Source organism: Triticum urartu, chromosome 2 (assembly GCF_003073215.2).
Source record: "Triticum urartu cultivar G1812 chromosome 2, Tu2.1, whole genome shotgun sequence".
NCBI classification, from domain to species: Eukaryota; Viridiplantae; Streptophyta; class Magnoliopsida; order Poales; family Poaceae; genus Triticum; species Triticum urartu.
In genome coordinates, this window is record NC_053023.1 from 41,568,908 (window position 1) to 41,583,061 (window position 14,154).

Genomic DNA, 14,154 nt, shown 5'->3' on the forward strand with positions numbered 1-14,154 from the left:
CTACACTATGATCTGTGTAGATGCTTTGTGTCACACTAGCAGCAGTCCACTCTTGAAGCTAAACACTACAATGACTTACAAAATTGGCACCAAGGCATTGAGTGCTATTCTGGATGCAATGAAACTCATACGCTCCCCACCTATTGATTCTTGTTCAGAATATGATCCTAATGACTATTCTAACCTCGAGGAGTCAAAGGCAGATGGCCTGTCCTGTTCACCCATCAAGGTGCCTGTTCTAATTTGGCAATGTTTTATTGATTGTGGGTATCTTGCATATGTTGTCTTGCATTTCTTCTACTTTGTTGCACCGCCATCTGCTTAGTTTACTCATCATATATGTCGAGATGCCATGCCCATCCATTATCAATACATATTCCATCTGTCATCATACCATGTTTTTCCACTCAAATGCTGTTCTTGTGCATCAGACATCAAAAAGGAAGAGGGTGATTGCCGAACCTGAAGGAGCACCAGCAAAGTCCTTGATAAACATGGTGGTGCCGGAGAAATCACACAGCACCCCACTTATATTGGTTGTACAACCAGTGACACAAAACGTAGGACCGACTACAGCAGACTGTACCCATACTTCACTGGCCACACCACTAGCCCCACCACACAGGACCTGCACTCCAGCAAAAGGTATATCGATTTCATTTGCCATAGCACCAGTTGTACCACAGAAAAATCCCACTCCAGCAAAAAGTATAGCAAGTCCACCGGCCGAAGACCTATCCCAACTGCAGAGACGGCCAATTCCTGCAGATTGGAACCGCATTCCATTTATTGCCAGTTTAAAGGACAATGCTTTCAATGTTGTTAGGGACTACGTGCATATATTCCCATCACGGGAAGATTATTGTGAAGACAAACACCATTTTCACATCTTCCTGTCCAAGTTACGTGTAAGTGGTATTGTTCATGGTTATTATTTTCCTGTTTTCTACTGATTGAACACATCAATGATTTACATTACATTGTTGTAACTAGGCGAGGGTCAATCTGGATAGTCATGACGAGCAAAGCTTGCTTGTGCTTTTCAAGGAAGCATTGTAGCAGTATCGGTGTTACCTGAGGAAATCACACTTTGATGGCAAGTCTATAAACGAATTTCCGGTGAAGTCTCCTGTGCTAAATTTAGAAGACATTGAATGGAAAAACCTTGTTATGCACTGGTCTCGTTCCTAGGATGAGGTACTGTCTATGAAATCACATGACAATTTGAACTTCTACTTTTCCGCATGTGCCTTACGGATCTTTTTTGCAGGAAATCTGCTCGAAGAAGAATTCCGGTTTGACAAGAACGACATGATATCACAAATATGCTGCCCGCTGCTTTGCTCTTGTTAGTACCTGTTGTCTTGTATCACTGTACTTGCATACATACCTGGTTCATTATGTGACAGCAGTATGCATGATAGCTTGCTTGTCAATTATTCGCTCCAAATTATCTAATCTGTATGAATGGTTACACTAGTGTAGAATATATCCAGTGCCAATGTTTTTTTAGCTCTGCATTGTTCTTGTAAGTACATGCTGTCCTTTATCAGTGTACTTATAATGACAGGTAGTTGTTCATGTACCATCAATCTGCAGCTTATTTTCCTTTGCCCTCCATTTTCTACACATCGGATCTATATTTACTCTTACCATAAGGTTGGTACTGAAGAAGTTTAGCTGTGCATTGCTCTTGGCTGTATCTTTTGCCTGTATCGCTGCACTTATATTTATAGCTACTTGGTTATGTAGCATCACTCTTCATCTTATCTTAAATATTCTCCATTTTTTCGTATATTATCACATCTATATTTACTCTTAACAAAATGTGGAATAAAGGCACTGCTTTTGTAGAAGATTCTGTGGTAAACTTCTTGAATTTCCCCCCCACCCATCAGCATGGACAAGGCCTTTATAGAGCATGTCTTCACCAATAATGTAAGTTTGTGCATCTCAATCCTTCAAACTTTATTGTATATATTTGGTTAGGCATGACTGCAACAGCTGTTTATTTTTGGTGTTTGCATCAAATTGCTTGTTTAAAGTTTATTATGTAGTTCATAAACAAAAGTTTGTCCGTTCTCAATTTAAGTTTTCAGTTGTACAACCAAGTTCCTTCTTCATACCATGTAAATTAAACTATACAGAGCAAGTGATCTTCTTTTGCACTGCATGTATGCTTCTGTTCTTCATCCGTAATCCAGTGGTGTGGTGAACCTACCCACTACAGCACAATGTCATATTCTGCAATGTCTTAACTATGAACAATGTCATATCGTTCTACTATTATTTAAATCATCTCTTTATTTGCCAATCTGAAATGGTATAAATTGACAGCACACTAACCATTGATGCTTATGAGTTCTTGATCTGTAATCCAGTGGTGTCGTGAAGCTGCCAACTCCTTCACAATGTCATTTCCTACCATGTCTTGACCTGAACAATACCATATTGTGTTAATGCAATTTCAAACTGTGTCACTTTATTCGTCAGTAAGAAATGTGATGAATTGTCAGCACTGATACTTTTATGTGCAAAACATGTCATCTGTCTGCTTGTTTATCTTTCAGAGTGAGGAAGATATAAGTGTTGAACAAGCGCAGTCTCATCATCTTGCTCAGCTGCTTGCGCTGCAGCTCCCCAGCAGGGCTAACCTTTCTTGAGCTCTATTGAAGTGCTGTTGGTTTTGTATATTATTTTGTCACCGTGTTTATTTGCACTAGTGGCGATCTTTGATGCCCAGTGTATGTAATCTGTTGTCTGCTTGTGCTTTATTATCATAGTGGCGAACTTTGATGCCCAGTGGATGTAATATGCCGTAATTTCTTTATTGTATAGTCTAGGTTTTTTCTTATTCACGATGCTGCAGTTATTTTACTGTATATATATATATATATCCTGTCTTCATAGTAAACCGGCCAATCCATAAAATTATGGTAGATAACTGGGCCGTGATGCAATCACGATGTAGGTTGGGCCTGAAATGTGCCGAACAGCTCACGAGCCGGCAACAGCCCGAAATGAACCCCGGCCCATGATTGTGCGAATCAAATCATAGGCTTTTACCAGGCCAAAATTGTCTCAGTCCTTGTTTGGCCCAATCAGATATCGGCTGCGAGCAAGCCGGATGCAAACCGGGCCGTAGTTAGGCCCAACTATATGCCGGGCTTTTAATAGGCCGAAATTAATATAGGGCCGAAATGTTAAACGGGCCCTTAACAGGCCATAACTAATATCAGGCGAATTACTAAGTGGGCCTTTAGCAAGTGGGCCCAAAAGCATAGTGTCCAGTTGACGGGCCGAATCTGATATGGGCCATAATTGAGCCCAAAGCCTCTTAAAGGGCCAGACCTGATCTGGGCCATAATTTGGCCCAGAACATGGTGGGCTTTTAACGGGACAGATCTCATATGGGCCACTATTAGGCCCACAGTGTGGCAGGCCATTAATGGACCGGATCAAATATGGGTCGGCATTTGGCCCAAAACATGGCAGCCAGTTAATGGGCGGCCTACTAGGGTCCTCAAAATCTTGTGGGCCTATAGCTGGGCCTACCCATTAATGCCGGTGAAATCTCGTGGGCCTTTAACTGGGCCGGCCCATTATGATCCGCAAGAATCTTGTGGGCCTTTACCTGGGCCGACCAATTATGGCACCCAAAAATTTTGTGGGCCTTTACCTGGGCCGACCCATTATGGCCCGCAAAATCTTGTGGGCCTTTAGCTGGGCCAGCCCATTATGGTCCGCAAAATCTCATGGGCCTTTAGCTGGGTCGGCCCATTATGGTCCGCAAAATCTTGTGAGCCTTCAGTTCGGCCGGCCCATTTAAGCTTGATGGGTCGGTCCACGTGTCAACATATCATTGGCGCGTCTCGCCCATTGGATCAGTGACACCTATGCCAACGCGGACCTGACACATGTCTCCTCCAGCCAATCATGATTTTACACGTGGAAAATCCCCATTGGCCGGGGCAGTTAACGGGTTATCGGATCCAAAACCCGACCCGATAGCTTAACGGCGTTCCGTTACGGTGGATGCCACGTGTCAGTCACCCTTGACGAAAGCACTTCTGTGACGCGTGATTTATCTTCATGGAAGTGGACACTTCCATGATGATAATTTTGGTAATGTCGTGGAACACTTCTACGACAGCACAGGTATGACTATCTTGATTCTGTCATAAAATCGTCATGGATGTACATGCATGACAGAAAACGCGACCTACTGTGACAAACACGTATCATCACGGAAGTGTATTTTTTTGTAGTGTTGTCCATTAACTACCAAGCAACGAGGTTGCTAGGAGTATTGGTTTCACACATCATAGTTCACTTGTCGTCATTCCGGTTGCAACAACACGGGGACTGAGGAATGAATAATGATGGCGAGAAGTATCACTATATCAAGAGTTCATAGGATGGTGTGCAATTCTCATGATATTCTTGATATAAAGATGGTAATACTCCAAGGTAGAATAGAAAAAAAAACTAGATTGACATTTTGATCTGTGGTATACAACTACTTTGACCCAATCCAAGAAATGGATGAGGTACTGGAGTTTGTTTCTCCTAGTCATTCTGGAATAGAATGGCTCGACGGACCACAAGAATAATAGGCATCGCTAACACGAATGCACAACCAGTCCTGACCATCAATTGATAGACAGAGGTCAGAATACAACTAAAGAGAGACAACTCAAAGGAACATATGGTTTTCTGAGTTGCAGATGCGAAGATTAGTATGTCGAACAAGGCTCAAAATATTTCTTTCGGATAACCCATGCTGAAAGGTAGGACTGGCAGGTTCACAATATAGAATCGACAACTCATCAAGAGCACTCTGGTTGTGATCGTTTGGTTCAGAGAATGTCTGCCTTGGCTGGTTCATGGTATTGGAAGAATGAGATACCATGGACCTCGAGGACTATCACAAAGGTTACTAATATCCCAAAGGAACGAGTGAGGAAGTCCTGGATTAGGGGGTCCTCGGACAGCCGGACTATATACTTTGGCCGGACTTTTGGACTATGAGGATACAAGATTGAGGACTTCGTCCCATGTCCGGGTGGGACTCTCCTTTGCGTGGAAGGCAAGCTTGGCAATTCGGATATGTAGATCTCCTCCCTTGTAACCGACTTTGTTTAACCCTATCCCCCTCCGGTGTCTATATAAACCGGAGGGTTTAGTCCGTAGGACAACAACAATCATAATCATAGGCTAGCTTCTAGGGTTTAGCCTCTACGATCTCGTGGTAGATCCACTCTTGTAATACTCATATCATCAAGATCAATCAAGCAGGAAGTAGGGTATTACCTCCATCGAGAGGGCCCGAACCTGGGTAAACATTGTGTCCCCCGCCTCCTGTTACCATCGGCCTTAGACGCACAGTTCGGGACCCCCTACCCAAGATCCGCCGGTTTTGACACCGACATTGGTGCTTTCATTGAGAGCTCCACTGTGTCGTCACATAAAGGCTTGATGGCTCCTTCGATCACCGGCAATGATGAGATCTAGGGTGAGGTTTTTCTCCCTAGACAAATCTTCGTATTCAGCAGCTTCATACTGTGGGCCAACTCGCTTGGCCATCTGGAGCAGATCGAGAGCTACGCCCCTGGCAATTAGGTCAGGTTTGGAAACTTGAATTATACTACCGACATCCGCGGAGACTTGATCTTTGACGACTTCGAGCGCATGTGAGGTGCACCGCACAGTCACGACGAGGATGACTTAGCTCTGCCATCGGATGGTGTTCGGGAGATCACACCTGTGGCTACTTCGGCCCTCAATCCGGAGCAGGTCGTGCCGTCCGAGGATGGGTGGATGGACCTCGCCACGGAGGCCGCACACTCAGCGGCGATAGAGCCGAATACTGACTTCACCTCCTATGATACTTGTGTTACCGGACCCTTGGATTCGTCCCCGGCCACAGGCTCCGAACCGCCTGTGTCCGTGCCTGTCCAATCTGATTGGGCACCGATCATGGAGTTTACCTACACGGATATTTTTCAGCACTCGCCCTTGGGCGATGTGCTAGATTCATTGAGGTCTCTCTCCTTGTCAGGAGACCCTTGGCCGAACTATGTCCGGCTTGAGTGGGAAGCGGATGACAAAGAAATTCACTCCCCACCCACCACCCACTTAATAGCCACTGTCGACGACTTAACCAACATGCTTGATTTCGGCTCCGAAGACATCGACAGTATGGATGACGATGTAGGAGAAGAACAAGAACCACCGCCCACAGGGCGCTGGACAGCCACCTCATCATATATGGTGGACACCCCCAAAGAAAGCGATGGCAATAAGGCCATGGAGGATAATCCCCTTGATAAGCAATCTAAGCACCAACGTCATCGGCGCCGCTCTAAGCCCCGCCATAGAAAAAATAGCGATACCGGCACAAGACAAAATAACGCTGCGGATAGTGCCGAAGATGAAGACAATCCCCTCCACCTAGGCTTCGAGCGGGAGGATGGGCAAGCTAGCCCTAAGGAACAGGCAACAGACGGAGAATCAGAGGATGACAATTACATGCCCCTCTCTGAAGACGAGGTGAGCCTCGACGACGAAGAATTCATCATGCCTGATGATCCTGTCGAGCAGGAGCGCTTCAAGCACCGGCTTATAGCCACAGCAAAAAGCCTGGAAAAAAAGCAGCAACAGCTTCAAGCTGATCAAGATCTGCTAGCGGATAGATGGACCGAGGTCCTGGCAGCCGAGGGATACGAACTCGAACGCCCAACCAAAAGTTACCCAAAGCGCAGGTTGCTACCCCAACTCAAGGAGGAAGCATTAAGCCTACACCACCAGCGTATGCTGCGGCTGACCAGCCACCTCATGGCCGATACAAAGCGGCATATCAGCCCGAAGCCCAGCCCGCACCCCGTCGCCAGTCAAACAAAAACACAAAGGCCCGGGGCTACACGCAGGACCTGCGAGACGTATTGGAAAACAAAGCAGGATATACAAGATCGATCTACGGATCACGGCAGCGCGCCCCAACGCGTGACAACGACCGTCATGCCAGATATACTAAGAGCAAATCTGGCCGGGCCGAATACAACAGACAAGACTCGTATGAACTTCATCGTGACATAGCTCGGCACAGAGGCGCCGCACACCCCCTACACCGACGAAGTAATGGATCATGAATTCCCAAAAGGGTTTAAACCTGTGAACATTGAATCATATGATGATACAACAGACCCCGCGGTATGGATTGAAGATTTCCTCCTCCACATCCACATGGCCCATTGTGACGATCTACATGCCATCAAGTACCTCCCACTAGAACTCAAAGGGCCCGCTCAGCATTGGCTGAATAGCCTGCAGGCAAACTCCATTGGCAGCTGGGAGAACTTGGAAGACGCATTTCTTGGCAACTTTCAGGGCACTTATGTGTGACCACCGAATGCCGACAACTTGAGTCACATAACCCAACAGCCCAGGGAATTAGCCAGGAAATTTTGGACTCGGTTCCTAACTAAAATGAACCAAATTGTCGACTGTCCGAATGCCGAGGCCTTAGCGGCATTTAAGCATAACATCCATGACGAGTGGCTCGCCCGACACGTCGGCCAAGAGAAGCCGAAGTCCATTGCAGCCCTCACGACACTCATGACCCGCTTTTGTGTGGGCAAGGACAGTTGGCTGGCTCGCAGCAACAACACATCAAGAAATCCTGGCAATTCAGATGCCAAAGATAGCAACAGCAGGCCACGTCGCAACAGACACAAGCGCCGCACCAACGGCGACAATGCCGAAGACACGGCAGTCAATGCCGGATTCAGTGGCTCTAAATCCGGTCAGCGGAAAAAGCCGTTCAAAAGAAGCAATTTGGGCCCATCCAGTTTGGACCGCATACTCTACCGCTCATGTCAAAATCATGGCACCCCCGATAAACCAGCCAACCACACCAACAGAGAATGCTGGGTGTTCAAATAGGCCAGCAAGTTGAATGCCGAAAACAAGGAAAAGGGGCTGCATAGCGACAACGAGGAGGAGCCCCGGTCGCCGAACACAAGAAGAGAGAAGAAATTTCCTCCACAAGTGAATGGAAGCGTGAACTAAGGGACGTCTATGCGATGCAGCCAGTCGCCCCAAAGTTCAACCCATGGTCTTCTTGTCTAATCACTTTCGATCGCAGGGACCACCCTACCAGTATCTGTCATGGCGGTTCTACTGCATTGGTCCTTGATCCCATCATTGACGGATTTCACCTCACTCGAGTCCTTATGGACGGTGGCAGCAGCCTGAACCTGCTCTATCAGGATACAGTGTGCAAAATGGGTATCGACCCCTCGAGGAACAAACCCACAAAGACCACCTTTAAAGGTGTCATACTAGGTGTAGAGGTCTATTGCACAGGCTCAATCACACTGGAATTGGTCTTCGGATCTCCGGACAACTTCCGAAGCGAGGAGCTGGTCTTTGATATCGTCCCCTTCCGCAGTGGCTATCACGTACTGCTCGGACGAACCGCATTCGCCAGATTCAATGCGGTACCGCATTATGCATACCTCAAGCTCAAAATGCCAAGACCTCGCGGGGTTATAACAGTTAGTGGAAACACATAATGCTTGCTCCGTACGGAGGAGCACACTGCGGCCCTCGAAGTAGATGTACAAAGCAGCCTTCTGAGGCAAACCACCAGTTTGGCGATAAAGCCCCCGGACACCTTCAAGCGAGTCCGGAGTACCCTGCAACAGGATCGCCCGTCACGTTCAGAGCTCCCCTAGCAATTCGGCCTCCATCCTAGTCCCATTCAAGCGGCGAAATTTGCGCCGCACGTACATAACTACGCACTAAAAATACCATGGGCATAGGCGGAGGCACGGCTATGGCACGGCCCACAATGCGGCTCAACCGCCTCAAGACCCGTATATCTTTACCATTTTCTTCCTTTCAGGACCCTATTCTCTGAAGGCCTTTGTCGGTGTCAAAACCGGCGAATCTCGGGTAGGTGGTCCCGAACTATGCGTCTAAGGCGGATGATAACAGGAGGCAGGGGACATGATGTTTACCCAGGTCCAGGCCCTCTTGATGGAGGTGATACCCTACATCCTGCTTGATTGTTCTTGATGATATGAGTATTACAAGAGCTGATCTACCACGAGATCAAAGAGGCTAAACCCTAGAAGCTAGCCTATGGTATGATTGTATGTTGTCCTATGGACTAAAACCCTCCGGTTTATATAGGCATCAGAGGGGGCTAGGGTTACACAAGGTCGGTTACAAAGGACGAGATATACATATCCGTATTGCCTAGCTTGCCTTCCACGCCAAGTAGAGTCCCATCCGGACACGGGACGAAGTCTTCAATCTCGTATCTTCATAGTCCAAAAGTCCGGCCAAAGGATATAGTCCGGCTGTCCGGAGACCCCCTAATCCAGGACTCCCTCAGTAGCCCCTGAACCAGGCTTCAATGACGATGAGTCCGGCGCAGTGTTGTCTTCGGCATTGCAAGGTGGGTTCCTCCTCCGAATACACCACGGAAGAGTTTGAATACGAGGATAGTGTCCGACCCTGCAAAATAAATTCCACATACCACCGTAGAGAGAATAATATTTCCACAAATCTGATCTGCTGACACGTTTTGACAGCATGACACCACGCCACAGCCCGATCATTATTCGAACCGTTTTTCCTAACTAGCTCCGCACATAACGCGAGGCGGTTTCCTTGACACTTCTTGTCAAAGCAGATATCGTATTCCCCTTATCACGGGATTCTCATCAATACAAATGTGGGTAACCCAACCGCGCCTGTTGGTATGACTCCTAGATCTTAGGTAAGTCTCAAACGGCCATGAGGAGGACGCTTGATATTCACCCTCTTTATAAAGGGGACAAGGCTTTTTCTTTTTTCCCTCCCGCGCTCAATCGAATCCTTCCCCTGCCTTGAGTTCTAACACCCAAAGCTCAGGTCAGGTGCTTCGGACCTTCAACTATGTCTGGATCCAACCTTCAAGGTCAGTGGATGCCTTCCTCCGTCACAAAGGAGGACATCAAGAAGTTGAGAGAGGTCAGATATCTGACCGCCGAAATTTCGCATAGGCTGCCCGCCCGAGGGCAGGTCGTCCCTACACCCGAACCCAATGAGAGCGTTGTGTTCATCTCCCACTTCCTCTGAGGACTAGGCCTCGCTCTGGATCCCTTTGTTAGGGGTCTTATGTTCTATTATGGGTTGGATTTTCACGATCTGGCCCCGGATTCCCTTCACATCTCATCATTTATTGTCGTATGTGAGACCTTCCTCCGCATTACCCCTCACTTCGGCATGTGGCTCAAGACCTTTGATGTGAAGCCGAAGATGATCGAGGGGCAGCACACAACGTGGGGAGGTGCTTTAATAAGCAAAATCGCCGACGCTCCATGGCCAGAGGGTTCCTTCCCAGAGGTGTCCGGATTGTGGCAGCAGGAGTGCCAAGTGGGTAGCTGCCCCCACCTTTCGCTCGGGCCCCCACCGCAACTGATGTCATGGATCAGCAGGGGCTGAGCTGGGGTCCAGCCAAGGACGTGCCAATAATGCAAAGCCGTATCCGAGATCTCTTTGAGAGAGATTCCAGTCTGGTTATGGTAATGCAAGTTATGCTAGTTCGTCGAGTCCAGCCTTGCAAACGCCGGCCCCTCCGCATGTGGGAATTCAACCCGGAAGGACCGTGTACTATTCAGCATTTTCTCGGCATGACGCATGAAGAGATGTACAAATCGTTCTTCGGACCCCAAATAGAGTGTCCGGACACCACCGAGGACGTGGGCATGAGCTGCAACCGCCCCGCTGCCCAAGTAAGTAATCCCATGGTCGAACACACTATCCTTTTATTTATCATGACATCATTCTGAAGAGTCGCTCTTTGACCAGGACTGGATAATAAAGGCGAAGATGATCCGGTGTTCGGCCCCTCTTCCTGAGGGCTTGGACAATCCGGTGCTGGAAAAGATGCTCGAGCCAGCACCTTATCTAGTGCCCTCAAAGGAAGATGAAGGGGGGAATAAAGAGGGCGAAAGCGGGCCTCATTCACTACTTATTCCCACCGAGGGAATGAGTGCCTCCGCGAGGGAGTATAACCAAGGGGAAGAATCTGACATTCTCTCTCCCTGGGGTAGGAAGAGGACTACCTCTGAAGATCCGGAAACTAAGGTTTCCAAACGAGACAAGAAATCTCCGCTAGAGGGTCCTGCCTCGGAGGGTATTCTTGCCGCACGATGTCCATGCAGGGATCAGCCCTCCACCGAGCTGTAAGTAATCAAAAAGTTCTTAATAGTGAAAATATCCTACCTTACTTCCGAAGATAAGAACTGATGCTTATAAATTGTAGTCCGGATCATAGCCCTTCTCAACAGAGTTCGTCTTTCGGGGATCTTCTTCCGGAGATGATGGAGAGCGAAATGCCTCCCTCGGAAGTCCCACCTCAAGAAGCGGGCGACCTTGAAGTGTCGTCGCGAAGGGTATCTCCGGATCCACTAGGGCTAGAGGATAACCCTTTGGCTGCCCGGAATTCCCAGTATCCGGCTCCTAAGGAGAGCGACAGCAATGGTCTGTACAGTGTGCGGTCGGGCGCGCTGAAGGATCTTCTGCGGCAAGTGGCCGTCTCGGAAGCGCATCGTACGCTAATGGGTACGGTAATTGAAAGGATTTCATCCGTTGAAAGCGGTTTGCATGAAGCCTTTATTAGTCTGCTGAAAGGCTTCGAGGTATGTGAAATAATGTATGTTTTAATAGTACCGCATACGTTAGGTATGCCCTATGCAGATAGTAGCCCCTGAGACTCTGGTTGTCGTCGAAAACGGCGGCAAACAGAGATCATAGTCCCAGGTAATAACGAGACCGCCTTTATGTGCAGGTGGCTGAAGCTCCGGTGGCTAGCCGGACTGATGGGTTTGCCGAGCTAAAGCGGCAACTTGATGCGGCAGATGCCGACATCGTGCTTGTCAACAAGCGGCTTGACGAGGCACAGGGTGAGTGATTTTTCTGGTGGTCGTCATATAATAAGAGTAGCGTGATGCCAGTATCTTTAATATGTTGTGACTGCAGATGGAGCTGCCACCATGGAGACCCTTCGGGCGGAGCTTGCCCGAGCCAAGGAGCAACAAGGAGTAGCAATGCGGTCGCATTAAAGGCGGCCGAAGAGTTAAGGGCCGAACAGGCCGCGCATTGCGAGAGCAAGGAAAAAATAGCCAAGATGGCTGTAGAGTTAAAAGATGCTGCTGACCGTTACCAGCTTCTTGCAGAAGAAAACCGGGCGAAGGTGACGGACTAGGAGAAGGCCCGGGTGGCTGCCAAGGAAGCCCGCTCGCAAAATTAGAGCGACGATGGAGGAGCTGAATCAAGCTCCAGATATCATGTCTGGGAAGCCCTTCTTGTTGCGGATTAAGTTCGGAGATCCGAAGTATGGTCCTCTGGACCGGCTATGGAGTTCTGCGGACGCGTACATGGATTTGGCTGCAAGTGCTGCTGATGCGGCCGAGTACTTCAAGGATCAGAAAGGTCCCGAAGTGGACAAGCTGTTCTGGTCACAGTTTCATGCTCCAGTCCGTCCACTGCTGTTGAATGAGCGATTGGCCGAGTGGGCCGAGCTCCATAGGTTGTCCAGACTTGCCATGAGGTCCGTTGTGGATCACCTATGGCCGGGAGGGCCAAGGCCGAATAGCTACTTTAGCTTAGTGCAACAATTCCTTGGTGCTGTGCCACACATCGATGCTGTAAAGAGATCGGCGTGCATAGAAGGTGCACGGATCGCCCTTGCCCGTGTCAAGACATACTGGGCGGAGATGGAGGCCACCACTGTTGCGACACAGGGTTCAGCCGTAGGCCGAGTGGCTGCCGAGCACTACTTTGAAGAAGTTCTTGAAGGCGCTCGTTCGATAGAGGCTCAGTGCTCGAAGATAGTATTTTCCAGTGACATGTATTCCCATTGTGCAAACAATGTTTTACTGAATTAACAAGGCTGTATTTATACTTTTTCCCGAAAGTATTATGATGCCTCCTGTGCGGCCGTTTATGTATATATGTGTATAACCTAAAAGTTTGCAGTCGTCGGGTTCCGCCCCCACGCATATATTGCGGGGGTGTTCGCAAAAGATGCATATCCACACTTGATCCAACGTCTTGGTCCGTTAAGGAGGTGATAGAGCAGTGAACGAGGCAATCAGACTATATTGCTTTAACACTTTCACTTAGCCATAGGAGTTTGATAGTGGGGCTACTATATAGCCCCTGGTACTTCTGCGCTCGTCCAAATACGGGGCGCGTACATACATGCGGGAAACGGCCCTTCGTTAATGCGGAGGAATCCCGAAGATTCCGGTGAGTCATCGAGTGGTTGACTAGTCTCTCGCTATATCATGACAGTCAGTCTTCGGCATTCTCTACTGAGGTGCTCATCCGGATGAACCAGGGCACAATCGCAGTAGTTCTCCCAGTGCTACCTTAGCCGATATAATGGAATGTAAGGTACCAAAACGTGGGAGCCAGGCAAACCCAACATTTGACCAAAGACATGATTGGGAGCTGATGCATATAGGGCCAAACTCGCGACGCCGAACACTCCCTAAGGTGTTCGGTCTTTATAACATATACCGGGCTAAACAATGCCCTTAGTAAGAAACCCCATGTGTCCAGGTACGTGCAAAATTCTAGCGTGGCCACATGCCAATAACGCCAGCATCCTTCTCGGTTGTGTGGAGTATCCGGAGGATGTAAGCAACAAGAGACAATAAAAAAGGTTTACGCAGGGTCTTAATCTAAAAGAAACCTTTGGGCGGGTCCCTGCTACACGTCTGCGCCTGTGTCTCCGTTTTGCCGTGTCCTGGACGGGTATAGCACGATTGTCATCTGCAAAAGGAAAGGACTTAGGTGTAAGTTGTCGTGCCAAAAAGAAGAGTTGGTTATTATCAATGAACTATTAAAAATTCAAGAGAAGCCAAATTGAGCTGGGTTGGTCCTGGTTACACGTGGGAAGCCCCTGGTATCATTTTATGAGGGTTCGAAAAGCAATCTCATGTATATATGATGGAACACCGGATTCGTCTAACTGTGTCCATGGTCTTGACGACCTGCCATGTTTTCTGGTTGGTGAGGCCGTCTAGTTCGCGGCTATCAGAGTCGCCGCGTCATCTTCCGTACGTAAACAACGTTCGGTATTTCCGCTAA